This window comes from Rhinopithecus bieti, unplaced genomic scaffold, assembly GCF_001698545.2.
Source record: "Rhinopithecus bieti isolate Rb0 unplaced genomic scaffold, ASM169854v2 scaffold_1853, whole genome shotgun sequence".
In the NCBI taxonomy this organism is placed as follows: domain Eukaryota; kingdom Metazoa; phylum Chordata; class Mammalia; order Primates; family Cercopithecidae; genus Rhinopithecus; species Rhinopithecus bieti.
This window is the reverse complement of record NW_016804151.1, coordinates 4,712,819-4,733,205: the sequence shown is the minus strand read 5'-3', so window position 1 is coordinate 4,733,205 and position 20,387 is coordinate 4,712,819. Positions and strand designations below refer to the sequence as shown.

Here is a 20,387-nt window from a genome sequence, read left to right as displayed (position 1 = left end):
CCCCATTTGCAGGGGTAACGTCCAGAAGGACAGTCGGAGTTTTAGCATTCACAATATTGCCACCTCTCTCTTACCCCTTTATGAGTCAACCCTCTTCTGCTGGGTTGCCCAGGCTTTAGAGTGGGAAATTTTGCCAAAGAGGAAACCTATGAGTTGCAATTACGCAGTAGCCCTGCTTGGCAACGTTGGATGTAGGAATATTCTAAGTTCACCCTTCATTCTGGATTCCATATCCCAATCCCTACACTCTACCAGGATTACTCGCAGACAAAAATGAAACAACGTATACTAAGCAGGCAATCCGGCTGGGAAATCCTGCTAGCCTTGCTTTTCCATACACCCCTCCTGGGTTAAAGCCAACCCTGCGGACTGGAGACAAATTGCCCCCAGGGTGGGTAAAAGTTGACAAAACTCTATGCTGCCACTTCCTCCGCCCTCTTCCTCACCCACACACACACATTCGGCCCCCTGGGGTGTGTCGGCACGTGGTCGAGTGTGGCGTGAGTGTGAGCGTGCGGGTGGGAAGCCGAACAGGTGTGTGCGCGCCCGGCGCGGCCCGCGCGCGGTTAACCCCTTACCTTCCAGCAGCACTTCCTTGCCCGCGCGCTTTAGCGCCTGCACCGCCTCGTCGTGGGTGGCGTCCCGCAGGTCGGCTCCGTTCACTGACAGGATGGCGTCGCCCACGTACAGGGCTTGGGTCTGGTCCGCCGCCAGCCCTTTGAAGATCTTGCTGATGAGGATGGGCATCTTGTTCTCCTTGCCCCCCTTGATGCTGATCCCCAACCCGCCTAGCTCCTGCTTCAGCACCTTCACGCCGCGCTTCTGGTTCGAGATGGACTCGGGTACCTGCTCCGGCAGGTCGGTGAAGGCGGTGCGGACTCCGGCGGGCGAGTCCGGGGGCTGCGCGCCGCCCGCGCCCGGGTGCCCAGCCCCGGCGCCCCTGCAGAACGACTCATTGGTGGCGGTCCCAATGCCGTTGTACGCCGCAGCGCCCTCCTCGCTGCTCAGAACCAGGGCGTCCTCGCTCAAGTTCACCAGAACTTTGTGCCAGCGATCCCGCACCAAAACTTCCAGCAGCCCGCTCCGCTGCGCCCGGCCGCCTCCCCGCCCAGCCGGCCCAGCCGCCGCCGCCGCCGCCGCGCTCTACGCCATTCTTCCGGCATTCTTAAATGCCATGTGATGGAAAAGGGGGAAAAGTGGGGAAGGGTGCGGGGGAGGACGGCCCGGGGGAGCAGAGATGTGCGCCTGCGGAGGTGGAGGTGGCGGCACGCGGGACTCTGCTCCGGGAGTTCGCAGACGCACTCGGCGGGAGTTGGCAGCCGCAGTCAGGCTGGTTCCCCCTCTCCTGATCCTGGGCGGGGTGGAGCAACCTAAAGAAGAAGGAGAGATCGAGACAGGGGAGGGGAAAAAAGCCAGCAGCCAGTTGCAAAACCCCAAACCAAGGGGAGCCGCGGAGCAGCTCAGCGCTGGGGAGAGTCCGTGGGAGGAGGCACGCTGGCGGTGAAGGGCGGGGACCCACAACCCAGCGGCCGCTCACCTGTTCCAGCCGCCGCAGCCTTGGCGGTCACACGCCGCCCGCCCGCCCAGACCTCCCCGCCTCCGTCCCCGGAGCGCACGACGCCGCGGGGACAGCTTCCCGAGCGCCTTCCCCGTCCCGCTTCTCTCCAGCCCACAGCAGTACCCCCTTTCGGCCCAGCTCCCCCACTCCGTGGGCGCCCACACCGCACCTTCGCCGGGTGCGTGCGTCCCGCCTCAGTGCCCTCACTAGGTCCTCCTGAGCCCCCTTCCCTTTCACACCCAGCACGTAGAATTGTCCCTAGGTCTTACAACTCCTTTGTAACTAGATCCAGGTCTCCTCCCTCTGCTTCCTCAAACCCAGGCTTCCCTGACTCTGCGGAGTTCTTACCTGTCTCTCTTTTCCACCCAGGTTCCTAGGAGGAAGCTAAACTCAGACCAAGGCCCTGGACTCCACAGGAGTTAAAAGGGAATACGCTGTCCCAAGATTCTAGAATGAAGACTCAACATAGCCCGAGTGCCTTAAACCTCCTCTCCTTAAATGCAGGAAATATTTTCTATGGAGCCCTGGACAGGTGTCTCTGCTGGCCTGGGGTTTTCAACAGGTCATGCCTGCCTCAGACCCCAGGGACAAATGTTCTTCCAGCTCTAACTCATTCTATGCTTTAAGCTTTTGACCTATCTTTGTTTTCCCAGTGCCACACCAAATGCTGCCTGGGGATCTCTCTTCCTGAGTTCCCATATAAGAAGCCTCCCATTTAAGAATTCAGTTGGAATGGTTGGTATTTCAAAAGTTGCTTTGCAAGTTAGTTATTTGGATTTCAAGTTGCATTTTTCCAGGGTAACAATATTATAATGGTTGTTTACCTTCCCAGACCGATCCAGAAATGCCCACGTAACCCATGTCACACCTGAACAACCCTGAGTTCTTCTATCTTTGAACCTCTCCAGTTTTCCCCTAACTCTAAGCAGGTCTCAGGATCCGCTCAAGGTGTTTCATGCTTCTCCGTTACGTCCCCTTCCCACTGCGGTCTACCCTCTCTCCAAACACAACACAAAACAAAACACACAGTTCTGTTAATTCCTGAGGTAAACCCAACCCAGCAAGGTGTTGAGAGGAAATAAATCTTATTGAACACATTCCCGTTGATGTGCATCATCGTTGAAAGTTCTCTAAGTCTTTTAGAATAACTCGCAGTTTTAATCAAGGAGGCTTAAAAGCTCAGATGACTCCCTAAAGAGTGGAGTCCCAACCAGGTTAAAGAATGAAATGAAAACATTTGGACATTTTCTTGAGAAGGTGGAGACATTGCAGGTGAGAAGGTGCCCTGAATTGATGCTTCTGCTTGTAGCTCTCCCTTTTCCTATATTTTTAACTCACCCATTTTGCAAAAGCTCTTTCCTCTTTCATGCAAAGGTGGCCACAGCAGGGACGGCAGCCTCAGGGGCTCTCCAGCCCTTTGTGACGTGCAGAATCAGACAAGGAGCTAGCACAGGTGGTATCACCATCCACTCTCAGGACCGAAAAGCAGCTGGGGCTGGCCCCTTGCTTTAGAGACTGAGGACTCATGTGCATCATTCTTCAGTGAAACCAGATCCCGAGTATCTGCGTTGAAATCCAGATACACTAAGGTTGAGATAGGCAACAGAGTGCCAGTGTGAAGATTTACAAATCAAGACAGATCTACTTCTGGACCAGAAATCCTGCATCAACATCATGCCTGCATCTTGCCTCTGTAGCCAAACAATGTGGGAGGCCCAGGCACAACCACAGATAATATATCGATTTGCCATAAGAAATTGTAGGCTCTGGGATGGGAATTTCTCAGAATCTCTGTGATCAGCACATTTTTTTTTTTTTTTTTTTTCTGTGTAAGCAAACCTACATGGGAAGGAGTATGTTGCTTTTTGAAAGCTGCATCGGAATGAGAGGAGACAGTTATTAGGCCTGAGGCATGTATGTTAGCCAGAGATGGCCTTTCCAGTGGAATCATAATTACAGCTCCTATTCTAAGTGCTTTACACATATTAACCTAATCATCCCAGCAATTCTTGAGGATATTTACTATTACCGTCATTCCCATTTCACAGGTGAAGAAGGGGAGGTTCAGGTTTCATAAGCTGCACCTGTCATGTAATTAGTAAATGGCAGAGTCAGGATTTAACCATTGCCCTTACACTCTTGAAAATCTTCAAAGCCTGTTAGCTACAGCTCCTATGTTCATCTGCACACTGAAGCCAGCCTTTCCACTGGGAGGGAGACACTGAGGAGGAAGGCCCTTCCCCTAGACCATATGGAGAAGGGTGGAACCAGCTGGTGCCTCTGGCCTTTCCTTCTTTCCAAGGTTGGAGAACACCCTGCCCTCCCCTAGTCAACACATTTTTTTCTATAGACATGTTAACAAGTTGAAACTGGTGACTGTTGTGGTCTTGTTATACTTCATTCTGTCTTTTATTTAAAAAAAAAAAAAAAAAAAAAAAAAAACTTATGGCGAGGTGCGGTGGCTCATGCCTGTACTTCCAGCACTTTGGGAGGCCAAGGCAGGCAGATCACCTGAGGTCAGGAGTTCCAGACCAGCCTGGCTAAGGTAGTGAAACCCCATCTCTACTAAAAATACAATCGTTAGCTGGGTGTCGTGGCGGGCACTTGTAGTTCCAGCTACTTGGGTGACTGAGGCAGGAGAGTTGCTTGAACTCAGGAGGCGGAGGTTGTAGTGAGCAGAGATTGTGCCAGTGCACTCCAGCCTGGGTGACAGAGTGAGACTCCATCTCAAAAAAACCCACAAAAAACAAAAACCTTTTTAATTTTAGGTTCAGGGGTATATGTACAGGTGTTTTGTATAGGTAAATTGCATGTCACGGGGTTTGGTGTAATTATTTTGTCACTCATATAATAAGCATAGTACCTAATAGGTAGTTTTTCAATCCTCACCCTCCTCCCATCCTGTACCCTCAAGTAGGCCTGGGTGTTTGTTTTCCTCTCAGACAACTCCACATATCTGGCCTCTGATTGCTAATGCTGACTCTCAAAGGTATACCTTATTGACCTCATTTTTTAGTGCAGTAAGGCCGGGACAACTGCACTGCGGCCCCATACTCCGTATAATTAGGAAAGCAAGTACTCTCTTAGGTGTCCCCTTTCAGAGAATGGTCACTGGGATGGTCTGAAGCGAACTCCAGCTTGCTTACTCCTAGATGTGGCATTTGAAGCTCAGAGCAGAGCAAGGAAGGATCCAAGGCCACACTGTAAGTTTGTGTCAAAGCTGAGTCTAGGAACAGTCCAACTTCAGGATTCTGGAAATTGTACCGAAAGTCCCCTTTTTACTCGATTTCTTTCACTGAGCTCTGTCCCCTGTTCTGTATCTTTTTCCAGTCCTAACTTTGACTTCCATTGTCCACCCAGTCCAAACTGAAATCCTTCTATTGCTCTTTCCCATGAGATATGCATTTTCCTAAGGATATTTGGGTGGATTTAGCCTTGGAAGAGCAGGTCACACAATCTTCAGCCCCACAGTAGCCACAGATACATAACAGAAGAGTATCACGTGGGGAAAGAACCATGTTCTGTTTATTCCATAAAATTTCGCTGTGCCCCTAGCATGTTCTTGGTGCTGGGATACGGGAGTGGACAAACCAGCAAAGACTCTCGCTGTGAAGCTTGCATTGTAGGGTAGGGTAGAAGTGGAGATGACTATAAACACATCAGATACTTTCATGTAGAAGTAAATGCTAGGAAGAAAAAACAGTCATAAAATTGAGAGCTGCTGAGGACCAGCTACTGGAGGTGTTGGCTATTAAGGAAAGCCTTTGTGAAAAGGTGACATTTAGACTGAGACATGAATAATAAGAGGCAAGCCTTGTAAAGACCTAGGAAAGAGGGTCCCAGGGAGAAGGAAACGCCAGTGCAAAGTACCCGAGACAGAACCAAGCTGGTCTGGTTCAAAAGACCCAAAGGAGGTCAATGTGGCTGGGGCAGTCTATGGGAGGAAAGAAGAGGTAAGAGAGGAGATCAGAGAGATAAGTTGGACCAGGCCACAGCTTGGGGCCTTGGAGGATCATAACACAGACCATCTTCCTTGTCCTCTTTGAGTTTCAACAACCATATGTTTTGGGTTTTGAAGAACAGTCCTGTTTTCAAAAATTACTTTCAATTACCTGCTAAGTAAATTTCTACTGATTAGAATATGTGCTCCAATATTTCAGTTTGGAAAATATGATCACTGTGCTTTTGATAGTGTTTCATGAGTAACAGATTGAGCATCTTTAAGGGGATTTTTCCAATGCATATAGAATGGAGAGTGATACAATGTGAATACTGGAGAAGAGGAAATGGAGAGCTCTTTGATATCTGTGGGTATGTTAGAGACCAGAATGAAAGCGGAGCAGGAGGGTTCTTGAGATGCAAAACTCCCAAGATGTGGCCTACCTATTTAAACAGTTATCAACCAATACTTTCTGAGCATATACTTTGGTAAATAACTTAGGTAGGTGCTGGAGACAGACACACCCAGGAATGCAAAGATGATCAAGACAGGAAGAAGACATATACACAAAGAGCCCACAGGGAGAATTAGGTAGCTGCAGTGCTGAGAGTGAAATGAGTCTGGAAGCGGCCAGCCTCCAGATTCCAAATCCCAGTGCTAGATTAGTGATTCTTATTTTAAAGGTAAAGCACTGAGAATGGGAGATGGCACATGAGTAGAAGGCTGAGTGGTTTCTTTCTTCTCTGGTGTGCCCCAGTTGGCTAGCAGATATGTCACCATTTTAAAAGGATTGGGAAACTCCTTCTATTGCATATACCTGCATAGACCTGGGCAAGTCCTTGGTAAACTAGATAAACCATCACCCAGACTCTCAGCCAACCAGTCAGTCAGGTGAGAGTTATTTGACTGCTCACTATGTTTAGAATTTGATTTTGAGGATGTTTTCAGGCTTAGCCTAAGGCAGAGTTGTAAAGTAATTAGTTGTTTATCCTTCATCATCTGTTACTGATTTCTACTCTTTTTACTTCTCTTCTATAACAATCTACTGTTGAAACAAACTTTATACCAGTATTTTAATATCTATGGTATAAATTTGTCATTTTTCCTCAGGGATTATACATTTGAAACTGTGGAATGATAGATTCCATTTGGCAGACATGTCAAACATAACAGATCTGTGAAATCATAATAGCAAGCTATCCTACTACATACTAGAAACTTCAGCAAATGGGCCTAAGTAGGTATATCAGATGTGGGAAGTAAAAAGGAATAAGAAATCAAAGTTTCACCCATATGCATCTTTAAAATAATATGAAAAGAAATTTGAAATAACTATTTCAGGGCCTTGCTAAACTATTAATACTCTTCAGATTGCAAAGGAGATTTGTTATTCAATTACTAGGAGAACATTTGCCATCGGGGTCTATATGTGAGGAGACCTCTGCATCCCTTCTCCACCATCTCTACTTCCTTTATGGAATCATCTCTGTGCCCCTCCCTTGATTCATGAGAAATGGCAAATTTCTTTTCTTACTCTGTATCATAACCTGCTAGCTCACTTTTGTTTATAACTCACCTGACCCACTCCTCTCTGCTCCAGCAGTTTCCTTCCAGACACCCCTGCCCCGCCCCCAGTTACCTCTTTGTACTGGACTCTTACGCCATCAGTATGACTAGTGCAAATTCTCTTATATCCTAAATGGATATCTCTTCCTTCTATTCTTTAACTATAACTGAAACTTGGAATAGTCCCCAAATACCACATCCTTATCCCACTGCCTTCTCTGGCAAGGGCCTCAAGTTCTTCTACTGCTCTGGGAATCTCTTAAAGGTAAACCAAGAGTTTTGCTGCCTAGAAATATTTCCAGATCATGGAATATTTAGGGCCTTTCATTTTTCATCATTGAACAAACTGTAGCATTTTCTTTAAATTATTTTTCATCTTTCCCCCCACTCTTCTAACAACATAGACATTTTGCAGTGACTTAAGCTACTGGCACATGCTTTTCCTTTTCAGTGCATTCTTCACTATTATCAGTCATACGTGAGTATCTTTAAGTAAATTCTAATTTACTTAAAGTGGCTTTGTGATTTGGAACTATCTCTTTTCACTTCTCGACTTTGGTTTCTTGCCTATAAAATGATAGAATTTGATTTGGTGGTTTCATTGAACCCATAATTTTGATTATAATTTGGTAGAAAGGAAAGACATCCAAGAATTAATGACCTAATAATTAGAAATCATATGAGATGATTTCAGTACTTTCAGACTTTAGAATCTAAACTTTAGATGTTCAACTTGAGCTTATGGCAAACAAATTGAGTTTCATGGAAAAGGTAGGCTTTGAGCTGAGTCTTAAATAAAGTACAGACTTTGGAGCATAAGAGAAAACATTCCTAGCAGGGAGATCAACTTGGTCAAAGGCAAGAAGAAAAAGGATATGCATTTTCTTCATTGAGCAGTGGGTTGACCAGCTTGGATGGGTTTGGGAAAGAAATAAGACAGTGATCTGGTGAAAAGATAGTGTTATTCGTCAGAATACTTGGCTCCAAATGATGGAATTTCAACTGACACTAAATGCCAATGAGAAAATCATTGGTTCACACAGCCAATCTGCTAGAAGATCAAGGGAAAAACGAGCCTCAAGTACAGCTAGAACGTGATACCAGCACACTGCATTTTCTTAGGCTATACAAGGCTAAACCATGGCCATTGGCAGCTTCCAGGTTCATGGTACTCAGCTTGGCTTCCAGGAAGGAAAGGACCCTTTTCTCCTAAACTCAATTCAAGAAAACTTTCAAGCAAAGAGAGGAGTCAGGTGACTCAGCTTGGGTTACATTTCTATCCTTCTGAACACAGATAGAGAGCATGATTGACAGCCAAAGCCTCATGGCTAGAGTGGGGGTGATAAGCAAGTCACCAAAAGAAAGGCATGTGTTCACTAGAATACATCTGGAAGCAGACTGGGCCAGACTAAATGATAGCTCTTCACTATAGATATGTTGGAAACTTACTGTAGAATTTATCTAAAAGCACTGAGAAGCCATTCATTCCTGCTAATCAAAAGAGAGGTATTATCAGAAGAGATACTGGTGACAGATTGAGGATTAAGTAGTTGGGAAAGACTGAGATGCTTTAGCATGATTCCTTGCACACAATAGGAATACAAGCCTTTGGCAAACTGAAGCAGGAAAATGACTTAGGGAGATTGTTCAATAGCCTAGGCAGGATGGCTAAAAATCAGTATTTGTGTGGAAATAAAAGAGATGGTTTTTAAAAAAGATTCAACAGCTTGTGATGATTTATTGGATAAAGAACTAGGAAAAGGAGGAGAAGCCAATGAAATAACAATTAGTTTTTATTAAACCTTTACAAGGTGTTAGATTCTGTGTGTACTTAACGTATGCCATTGATTCCTGGCAGAAATTATTTGAGGTAGGTAATATCATCCACATATTACAGATGAGAATGTTGCACTCAACAGGTTCACACTTTCTATAAGCATTTGAGTTGGGGTTCAAACCTAGTCTAACTTAGATCTGTTTTTCTTCAAAGCTTATGCTCATAACTGTTATAATATACTAGGCATGAACTTAGGTAGACAGAAAGAGTGTGGGAGAACTTGTCAGGAGGTGATGTGAGTTCATTTTAGATTTGTCAAGTTTGAGGGAATAGTGGAACATGAAACAGGTTGTGACCTAAAAGCATTATAGTTGAGGGCCTAGATAAGGGCATTTAGGTATCTGTTAAGGTTTGAATGTATGTGTTCCCCCAAAACTCATGTCAGAACATAAGACCCAATATGATAGTATTAACAGGTGGGACCTTTGGGAGTTGATTAAGTCATGAGAGTAGAGGCCTCATAATGCAACTGGCGACATTATGAAAGGGCTGGAAGGAACTAGATAGCCCCTTTTGCCTTTCTATCTCTTCTGCCATATGAGGACACAACATTTGTCCCTTCTGGAAGATTCAGCAACAAGGTGCCATCTTGGAAGAAGAAACTGGTCCCTCACTAGGTGCCAAACCTGCTACTGCCTTGATCTTGGACTTCCCAGCCTCTGGAGCTGTGAAAAATACATTTCTGTTATTTATAAACTACCCAGTCTCAAGTATTTTGTGCTAGCAGCACAAACAGATTAAGACAGTATCATTTACTTAGATGTAAAACTTGGAGGCCAAGAGGAAGAACACATATTTAAAGGCAAAAGGCAATTGCTGTATTTCACGTCTGAAATGAAAATTCAAGCCCTTTGAGGTATCACTACACACTGCTTTTACATAGTGTCCACTGAACTCAACTCCAAGAAGGCAACTGGATGTCTAAAAGCTCTCATCTCCCTGGTGAAGGGACAAAGAAAACTAAAGCAAGCAAAAGGCAGAGCTTCGAGACAGTCTGAGGCAGCTGCCTCCTTTTCCCATCTCCGTGAGTGTAAATATTTTTCTCCACAGAGGAAGGGAATTGTAGTGGAAGTAAAGAGGGGGAAGAATTCTCCCAGGACCATACTAGAATAGAATGGCAAATTTCAGGAATAGCCAGACTGACCAGTATAGAGAAGAGTCAATAAAAATGCTTTCAGAAGTATTATAAAGGAGAAAACAAATTATCAGCGGCTAACTAGAATCTCTGTTTTTCATATGTTTATATTAAATATTATTTATGCAAGAAAGGAACTATGTTTAAAGTTTTATAGCTATTATAGAATTAAAGAACTTCAAGGTAACATCTAGAAATTGTTCCCAAACTTTGGAGGGAATTAGAACCACATAGGGAGCATGTTAAAAATGTAAGTAACATATCTAAATTCCTTCTACATTTATCAGCAGACATACTTCTGTAATGAAGAGCTTTCTCCAATATACGGCTATTTTTGCTGCCGTTGTTTTTACATTTCACTTCAACATAGATTCTTCCCTAATGTGCCATAATTCACTACTATCATTATTCTGTTTGTTGTTTTGATATCCAAAATTTGGCCAGTATGAGCCTCTTCAAGCTGACTCCTATGTTCTTTTGACAGGTCCTCTTTGTCCTTAAGTATTTTTTTGGTTTGTTTGTTTTTTGCCTTCTGGCAGGATTAACTTGTATTTTATCTGCCTAGTCCTGGCATCAGCCACTCCTTTAAATATCCCTGATTCCTTTTGGTAAGAAAGGTCACATAGGAACCAAGATCTGGAGACCAGGTAAACTTATTGCTACTAAGGAAGACAGATAGCGTTCATACTCATGTCGCCAATTCAAACCTAACATCATAAGGTACTTCCTTACCTTTCCTTATTCACATTTGTATCTCCCAATAAGTGAGAAATTTGGTTTTCAAAAATGCCAATAGGTTAATTCATTTTTCTGTATTCTACAGTATAAAAGGAAGTTGTTTCAGAATTATTGTTTCAATAGCAATACCAATAACAAAACTACCAAACAAGTTCAAAATTTCTTTGCAGTTTGTTTTGTTCTTAGTATATATCCCAGTAAAAGTGCACAAAGTACCATATAGATTCTTGATCTAATCTACCATCTAAATACAGGCAAACAGGCAGATCCAGACTATAGGACATTCAACAAAACAAGTGGCTTAGGTTCTTAAAAATGTCAAGTTATGGAAGACAAGAAACAGGGTGGAATTACTCTAAATGAAAGAAAACTAAAGCAACATGAAAACCAAATAAAAGGCAAAATCTTGGATTAAATCATCAAAGAGAAACTATAAGGACTTTTGTGTGTGATGAAGAAATTTAAATATAGACTATATTTGATAATATGATTGCATCAATGTAAATCAAATTTCCTAAGTGTGATAACAGTATTGTGGTTGTGAATGTCTTTGCTCTTAAAATATATGTGCTGATGTGTTTAGGGGTGACATGATGTCTATAACTGACTTTCAAATGGAGAAAGAAAATAACTCTCTAGGAAATGTGGTAAACTATAAACTAATTTTTAAATACAGAGACAGAAACAAAGAGAGGGTGTAACAGCAAGAGAAAGAGATCCAAATAAGAGAAGCTAGTGATAGATAAATGGGTTTATGCTGTATGATTCAACTTTTTGTAGGTTAAAGTTTTTTTTAAATTTTTTTTCAAAATAGAGTTGGGGATAATAAAGCAGAAACCTGAGCCCCACCCCAAAACATGCTGATGATTATGATCTTAGTTAGTGTCTGAAAATGTAAATTTTATCAACAGGATTCTGATGCAGATTAGATAGCATTTTAAGAAAGATTGAGTAGACACGTCATGGAAACTCAAGGCCAAAGACTCTTCAAGATCATATATCCTTGGCTAAAGAAACAATTTCTTTTGCCAAGCCAACACTAAAACTTCCTCTACCAAGGAATCAGTGGTTCTAGATCAGTCAAACCCAAGAAGATAGAGGGTACTCAACAAATATTTAGTAAATGGTTGGGCATGGTGTCTCATGTCTGTAATCCCAGTATTTTGGGAGGCCAAGGCAGGATGATTACTTGAGGTCAGAAGTTCAAGACCAGCCTGGACAAAATAGCAAAACTCTGTCTCTACAAAAAAATAAAATGAATAAACATTAGCTGGATGTGGTGGCACAAACCTGTAGTCCCAGCTACTTGGGAGGCTGAATACAAAGGATCACTTGAGCCCAAGATGTCCAGGATGCAGTTAGCCATACTCACACCACTGCACTCCAGTCTGGGTGATGGAGTGAGACCCTGTCTCTTAAAAAAAAATTGCTAGATAATTATGAATGCTTAGTAAGACTAGAAAAAGAGAAAGGAACGGATTTAGTGCCCTATGATTGTTACCCAGGTGTTTTCAGATACTTATCCTGTTGTAATCTTTCCAAGTAACCTGTAAGATATAGATTGATAATTTATTTTTATGTATAATAAAACCGACGTTAAACAACTGTGAAGTCAAACTACCTGGATATAAATTCCAGTTACTTAATTTACTGACCCAGTGATACTAGGAAAAGTCATCTTTTTAAGCTTCCACTTACTTGGCTTTAAAACAGTGTTTCCAAATTATTTTTATCTCATAGGATTATTTTAAAGATTAAATAAAATCGTGCATGTAGGCACTTGACACAGGACTCACCTAGAGTAAGTGATCAATAAATATTAACTAGTCTTACTAGGTCTGAGAGCATTGAGCTAATAAGTGGTAAACAACTTAGTTAAAGTAAATAGCTTAAGACAAGTGGAAAGATTATTTTCTCTATATTTGGTTACAATAATAGTGTAATGAATATAAACTCACATTGAATTCTTCAACTATTTCTCTTCTCCCTTTTCCCTTGCCTCCCTCTCTTTCCTAAAACAAACTGAAATTTTTATCCTAAGGCATTGTTAAAATTTCAGTGTGTACAGGATGCTGAAGTTTCATAGTAAAGTGCAAAGGTTGGCAAACTATTTTCCATGGACTAGCTACTCAATTTCATAAAGTTTCATTGGAACACAACCACACACATTCATTTACATGTTGTCTATGGCTACCATTCATGCTACAATGGCAGGCAGAGTTGAGTAATCCTGAGAGAGACCATAAAGCCTGAAAAGCTTAAAATATTTCTAACTTGACCATTTACAAAAAAAGAATAACACCTGCTCCAATGTCTTAAAATACTTTGAAAAGGACTGGAGAAACTTTAAAAGCAGGGAAAACTGGAAATTAGGGTAAGGGGCGCCAGTCTGGCAAATACAGTCAGGTGTCACTTAATGATGGAGATACGTATTAAGAAATGCATTGTTAGGCAATTTGTTGTGCAAATAGCATAGACGGTACTTAAACAAATCTAGATGCTATAGCCTACCACACACCTAGGCTATGGACTAATTTCTAGACCACAAACTCGTATAGCATGTTGGACAATTATAACACAATTGTACGGGATCATTGTCATATATGTGGTCCGTCCTTGACTGAAACGTCATTTGGTGGCTCATAACTGTAATAGGCATTCCAGTCTATGGTGGTTATCATAATTATAAACAAAGGAAACGAAAAAAAGAATCTGAACCAACATTTGAGAGGACCTGCAATGAACCAGTTTGCCATATCTTCTCATGCAAGCCTTACATCAACTCTGTAAAGCAGAAGTCATCCCAGTTTCATAAATGGAGATTTGGAACACAGAGACATGAAGAAACCTGCTCAAGGTCACATTAAGTGTGAGCGGAAGGACTGGAATTCAGACTTAAGTTTGACAGAGTCCACATCTTGTCCCCTTTCCACTGGGCTTCAGTTAATTGAAACTCAGTTTTACATTCCAGGTTCTCTGAGTGAGGGCCTTTAAAATTATTTTAAAGGGAAACCCCAAGAGGATTAACTTCTCTTCTGAAGAGTGAGTCTGTCAGCCTTACATGGCTATGCTTTAAATTCTGTCCCATAGGCTTCCTGAAAGGTTAAAAAATTGTGGCCGTTCCTCTTAGTCACCAACACCAATACTCCCAAGTCAGATCAGTGTTAGATTGCAGTAGAAATTTCAGTAAGGTTGCAACACATTTTACTGCCTTTTATTTTCTTTCCAGAAAGTTAACCAACTGAAAAATTTGTTTGGGGATATTGGGGATCCCTCCCTTCCTACTCCTCTCTCTCTTTTCTTTTTTTCATTATCTTTCTTTATTTTTAAAGGGAGCATTTTGTTTTGTGGTTTCTACAATAAAATCCACTTAGAGCGAACTTAGATTTCGTCACAAAATGTCCTTTAAAACCAGTGAGTTCTGAAATTCTTTCAAGGCAAAAATTATTGTGATTCTTCTTTGGCAAATGTGGAAGCTTGTAACCGAAGGAGAATGATGGTAGGTATATATTGTATTTACATATATCACGTATGTGATTATATCAGAATTTATTTATTTATTTATTTATTTATTTATTTATTTATTTATATTTTTTGAGACAATATCTCATTCTGTCACTCAGGCCAGAGTGCAGTGACATGATCATGGCTCACTGTAGCCTCTACCTCCTGGGCTCAAGCGATTCTCCCCACTCAGCCTCTTGAGTACCGAGGACTACAGCTGCATGCCACCATGCCCAGCTAATTTTTGTATTTTTTGTATAGATGGGGTTTTGCCAGGTTTCACAGGCTGGTCTCAAACTCCTGGACTCAAGCAATCTGCTCACCCCAGCCTCCCAAAGTGTTGAGTTTATAGGCATGAGCCACTGCATCTGGCTAGAAGTTTATTCTTTGCCTTCAAAAGGAAATATGTCCTTTTTCAACTTTCTTGAAACAATCTTTCTTCTAGCCTTCTATTCAGTTTTCCAAATTTTGACAGAGTCATAACTATAGGAGAGATACATCCCTATTACAAGAAAACAATGCAAGTAACATAACAAATGGCCTCATATTTGGGGAATAATCAGAAATGGTGAGAGATGTGCAAAACTAGGGAGCACAAACTTCATGTAGAGGCGCAGCACTACTTAGCTCCAGCCAGCAATTGCTGCCATTCAGGAAAGCACAGGGGTCAGATCTTCCAATTTTCTAAGACAGTCAAGAAATATACTTTTAAAGGATTTTTAAAAATTGGCTCAAATTGTAAAAAATATCATTTGGCCCCACAAATAAAATAAAAGGCAAGCAAACCAAAAAGACTCTTGCAGGCTGGATTTGGTCTTCAGATTCATAAATCTGTACCTCTCAATTTAAGTTAAGTGAATTGGAGGTCTGGATTTCTATATGAGTCTCCAGGCTGTTTGCACAGGGCAAGTCTAGCCTCAACACTGTGATCCAGTCTCATGTTCTGATACCGTGAAGTCCCTGAGTTCCAAGGACCACCTGCCCCTGCTCATACAATTAATGCAACCCTGCAAAGGAGGCTTCTCGGCAGTGAGCTGATTGGCCTTCCTTCTGCTTGATAGCATGCTCCATAGACCTGCACCAGTGCTCAAACGCTTGACAGAAATAAGGATGGCAGACAGTTTGTTTTCTGCTATGTGATTCCATGTGAGACTAACTGCTTTTATATTAGGTTCTTTCAAAAAGGCAAGAAACAACTATGAGATAGTAATTTTCCATGTTTTTCTGAACTCCCAGTTGTCAAGTGACAAAGACTTCCACAGACTAGCAGTAGAATCAAATGTAAAAAAACCAAAACAACATTATGGCAAAAGCTTTAAAAATGGTACTTGGATAGAGATGAAGTTTGGGTTTACTTTAATCTATAGGGATGCTGGAATTCTCCTGACTTGGTTTGGCTGTGTCCCCACCCAATCCTCATCTAGCACCCACAATTCCCAGGTGTCATGGGAGAGACCTGGTGGGTGGTAATTGAATTATGGGGGCGAGTCTTTCCTGTGCTGTTCTTGTGATAGTGAATAAGTCTCAAGAGATCTGATGGTTTTACAAAGGGGAGTTTCCCTGCACAAACCCTCTCTTATCTGCCACCATGAAAGACATGCTTTTGTTCTTCCTTCACCTTCTGCCATGATTGTGAGGCCTCCCCAGCCACGTGGAACTGTGAGTTCATTAAACTCTTTTCTTTGTAAATTACCCAGTCTCAGGCATGTCCTTTTCAGCAGCATGAAAAGGGACTGATACATCTATGTTGATTTTCTATAAACATAGTCAACCCAGAGAAAAATATTTCTGGTTAAGCACCTGGTTTTGCTCCCATAAGTGTTTCTAATATTTTAGAAATTAGCTTTAGCCACAGCAGGCTTAACACAGGTGCAGGGGTAGAGTTTGGGAAGCAAGAAGACCTGGCTCGTAGTAGCCTTGGGAAGTACAGCCTGACCTCTGGTCATCCTGGAGAGGATGAGATTATGTCTGCATTTCAAGGCTTCAAATCCTAACAATGCTGGGAAACTGGGAAGTTTCCAGGAGAAACAGCCTGCCTCTTTCTTTCTTTCCTAGGTAAGTACAAGAAGTGTAAGTTATCCAGTCATTCTTTGGTTTTTTGTTTTTATATTATATTAATTTATGTTTGAAAATGTTTTCATTTCAAACAGTATATTATGATGGCTATTGATCCTTAACAATTCTTGGAAACGCAGGCATCTCAGGTGGTTTTCTAACGAGGACATAAAAGCTTAGCAAGGTGTTAGACTTTATCAAGGATACTATAACTCAGTTTTTCTGAGTCAAACGTCAGTGTTTTTTTCTTTTTTTTTTTCTTCTTCAATGTCTGGAGAATCACCATTTTACACAATACTGCACCAATTCTGTTGAGGCCATCAACATTTTTTTTTTTTTTTTTTTTTTTTGAGACAGAGTCTCGCTCTGTCACCCAGGCTGGAGTGCAGTGGCGTGATCTCCACTCACTACAAGCTCCGCCTCCCAGGTTCACACCATTCTCCTGCCTCAGCCTTTCATGTAGCTGGGACTACAGGTGCCCGCCACTTCGTCCGGCTAATTTTTTGTATTTTTAGTAGAGACAGGGTTTCACCGTGTTAGCCAGGATGGTCTCGATCTCCTGACCTCATGATCCACCCGGCTCAGCCTCCCAAAGTGTTGGGATTACAGGCGTGAGCCACCGCGCCCAGCCAAGGCCATCAACTTTTAAACCTGATTCCTAGGTCCCTCATGACTTTGACTTCAATATTATATAAACATTCTGGTAATTTCAGAAACAATTATTGACTAATCCATAAACAGCCTGTACTAGACACTTTTCTGGGATTAAAAAATAGGTCTCAGTTTCTGTTGTTAAGAAATGGGCAATTTGCAGTTTAAAAGAAAAGAATTAGATGAAACTCCCAGAAAATAGAGGTAAAACTAAGAAAGTAGGTCTCATAGCATGTGTCAAATGGAGAACTGAGTACTTTACATATGTCATCTGATGTAATCCTTGCAGCAACTCTCCCAGGCCACTGTGATTATTCCCCTGGCAGTGGAATAAACTATTGAGTAACTTGCCCTAATGACAGAGATGGGATTCAACCCCACTTCAACCAGGGGTCAAAGTTCTGGAGAGTATCGCTTTGCCATTCTGACTCACCGAACACACCCAGAAGCCCATTGTGCTGGGGACTGAACACTTAAATACCCAGAAAAATGTGGAAGTTGGGCATTCTTAGAGAAGGGCAGGACCAGAGGAGTGAGCGATTGAGTTAGAGCTTGAAAGCAATGGTGGGCATGGATTGGTGAAGACCAGGTGGTGGTGAGGAGGTCAAGGATGGATTGGAAAATCATGAGGAATTATGGAAGAATAGGTTGGTACTGTGTAATGCAGTTGTTCTCAGAGGTCAGATGGCTTATCTGGTGGTGGAGATCTATAGGGATAGCAGAGGGATGAGCTCTTGAAGCTGGATTTATAACTGTGCTCTTTGTTCTGAAGGAGAATGTGTTGCTTTGGCCAAATGCCCTCATCTCCTGAGATCAGGTACGCCCTGGGATAGAGGAAAAGCAACGTTTTGCAAGAGCTATGGGAGGACAGTGAAGGGGCTCACCTGAGTAAGGAAGCGTGGACTAAACCATGCCTTTCCTTGAGAATTGTGAAGGCAAGTTTAAAGGCCCTCTTGAGGGTGTTACACACACTTGTTTCACAACACAAAGCTTTGTACACACTCTTGAAAGGTGATTCAAATTTTGTACCTTTCAGAATCATGGCCCACAGACATATTTTATTTGATTGGCATATTTTGACGAACTGGGAAATTTCATCTAAAAATTGATTGTTTAGTTTCTCTGGAAAAAAAATCAAATTTTAAAACTGGCCTTTAAAATTAGCCACAGATTGTTTGCTGCTCCCCTCATAAAGAGGTGGACGTGCATGTTCACTCCTGTTCAGAAAAGAAGATCTAAGGAGAAACCTTAGTGGTACTACTAAGGGTATCTTAAAGTTGCTCCAAGAAGGTCAGAGAGAAAACCAAGTGGCATTCAATTATTTATCTGTTCATCCATTCAGGCATTCAATTAGTTAGTCATCCAACAAGCATTAAGCATTTGTTCAGGCAAAGACACTGGGCTGGGCCCTCGTTAATGTATAGGTGCGTAAGATACAGTCCTTCCCCTCCAAAAGTGCTCCCAAGGGATCTCAATGGAAATTCTTCTGCCTTTGAAAGCTATTGCCAAGGAGAAGGAGTAAAGAACTACTACTCTACTACTACTGCTACTGGTAAGACTACTACTACTATTAACAATAATAATATACAATAGCCATAAAAATTGTACAGTCCTTTACAGTTTATAAAATATTTTCACAATATACACTCTCATTTGGTCTCTACAATAACTCAGAAGTAGAGAGGACAAATCTTTTCTCATTCACAGATGAAGAAGTAGAAGATGAGAGAATTTAACCTCAAAGTCTTAAATTCCAGTGCCAAAGTGTGACACTAACAGGTGGTGGAGCTGGAGCTGGTTGTCTGAACTCCACTTTGTCTATTGCATCCTCAATATTTTGGAGCTACAGTTGCTGCTAGAAGGTGATTCCCATCTCGTGAGTTATGCATGGCCCCAGCTTGGGAGACCTTATTTCCTGGAGGACTTTGGCCATCTCAACCATTCCAGAAGGGATTCCATTCTGACATGGGATGACGGTAGCATGGTAGGACTTGTTGGACTTTCTGTGTAGTCCTCACTAAAGAGCAAGCATTTCTCTCCAGGATATGTTGTGCTGTTGGAGATGCAGGACCTTTGGGTGAGGACTCGTGGCAGCTTGGAGAGGCCTAGAGCCACGTAACTGATCCTCTCACCTCATGGAGGAGCCAAAGCTTTGGAAAAGAAGAGCTACAATGTCTTATGCTGTTACCTAGAGATCCTGGATTGATGTGTCTAAATCTGCCCCCTCAATTCCCTCCCTGACCCATTTAGGACAGAGCATTTGGAGCCAGGACACTCAGGCCAAGATGACAACTGAATGGCCAATGTCAGAAACCAGAAATGCAGCAGGAGTCTCTATGTGAGGCTGCCCAGAGCACAGAAACCCAGAGTCCTTGAGGAAATGGCAAGATTCAAATATGGGAAAAACGTAAATCAAACACATTCCATAAAAAAAGAAACAAAAGTGATAATAAATTTCCAGAAAGGTTCTCGGCTTTATTTGTAATAAAAATTAAAACAATAAAAGCATTATTTTTCATCTCTCAGGTTGGCAACTATTTAAGAAGTTTGAAAACATCCAATCTTAAAGATAGTGTGGGCAGATAGAACTCCAACTCCCTATCAGTGGACTGCACATTTTTTTTGGAGAGCTTTATAGCAACATCTATGATGTACATACACTTTGACCCAGCTACTCTATTTTGGGGAATTTTTCTGACAAATGTACTCACACAGGTGCACAAAGATACTGTGCAAGGAAGTAGATTGTGACAATTTTTTAATAATACTAAGAGTATGGAAACAGTTATGATTCCTATGGTATTCCCTAATACCAGGGGAACATTTTCTAAATGTCCAAATGATATTGAGCAAGAAAAGCAAGAAGTAGAATAGTACATATGCTGGGAACATTTTTAGTATAAAACAACAAAAAGACATATCTCACTCAAAGGATTTCTCTCTCTGTCTCTTGATGTCTCTGTATGATTCTCCGTGGATGAAACATATCTGAAAGGATACATGTGCAAGAGTTAACAGTGGTTGCCAATGGGAGTGAGAGTGGGAAGACTAGTGCAGGAAGGGGTTTTAGTTTTTACTTTATTGACTTATACCCAACTTGAATATTTTTAACAGTTAATGTTTATTTTTTATAGTTCAAATAATATTTTAAATAAACTACTAAAGGAGTAAAATAAACAAGAAAAACCGGCCAGGCGCAGTGGCTCACGCTTGTAATCCCAGCACTTTGAGAGGCCGAGATGGGTGGATTGCCTGAGATCAGGAATCCAAGACCAGCCTGACCAACATGGCAAAACCTCATCTCTACTAAAAAAGTATAAAAATTAGCCAGAAGTGGTGGCACACGCCTGTAAGCCTAGCTACTTGGGAGACATAGGCATGAGAATAGCTTGAACCCAGGAGG

At 42.1% G+C, this 20,387-nt stretch overlaps 1 pseudogene across 1 annotated transcript; it reads right to left on the bottom strand.

The window, feature by feature from the left end:
- Positions 1-318: 318 nt before the first annotated feature.
- On the bottom strand, positions 319-1,152 carry LOC108526225 (beta-1-syntrophin pseudogene; annotated as a pseudogene). The gene has a single exon (XR_001884466.1). The product of XR_001884466.1 is annotated as a beta-1-syntrophin pseudogene (transcript).
- Positions 1,153-20,387: the final 19,235 nt, after the last annotated feature.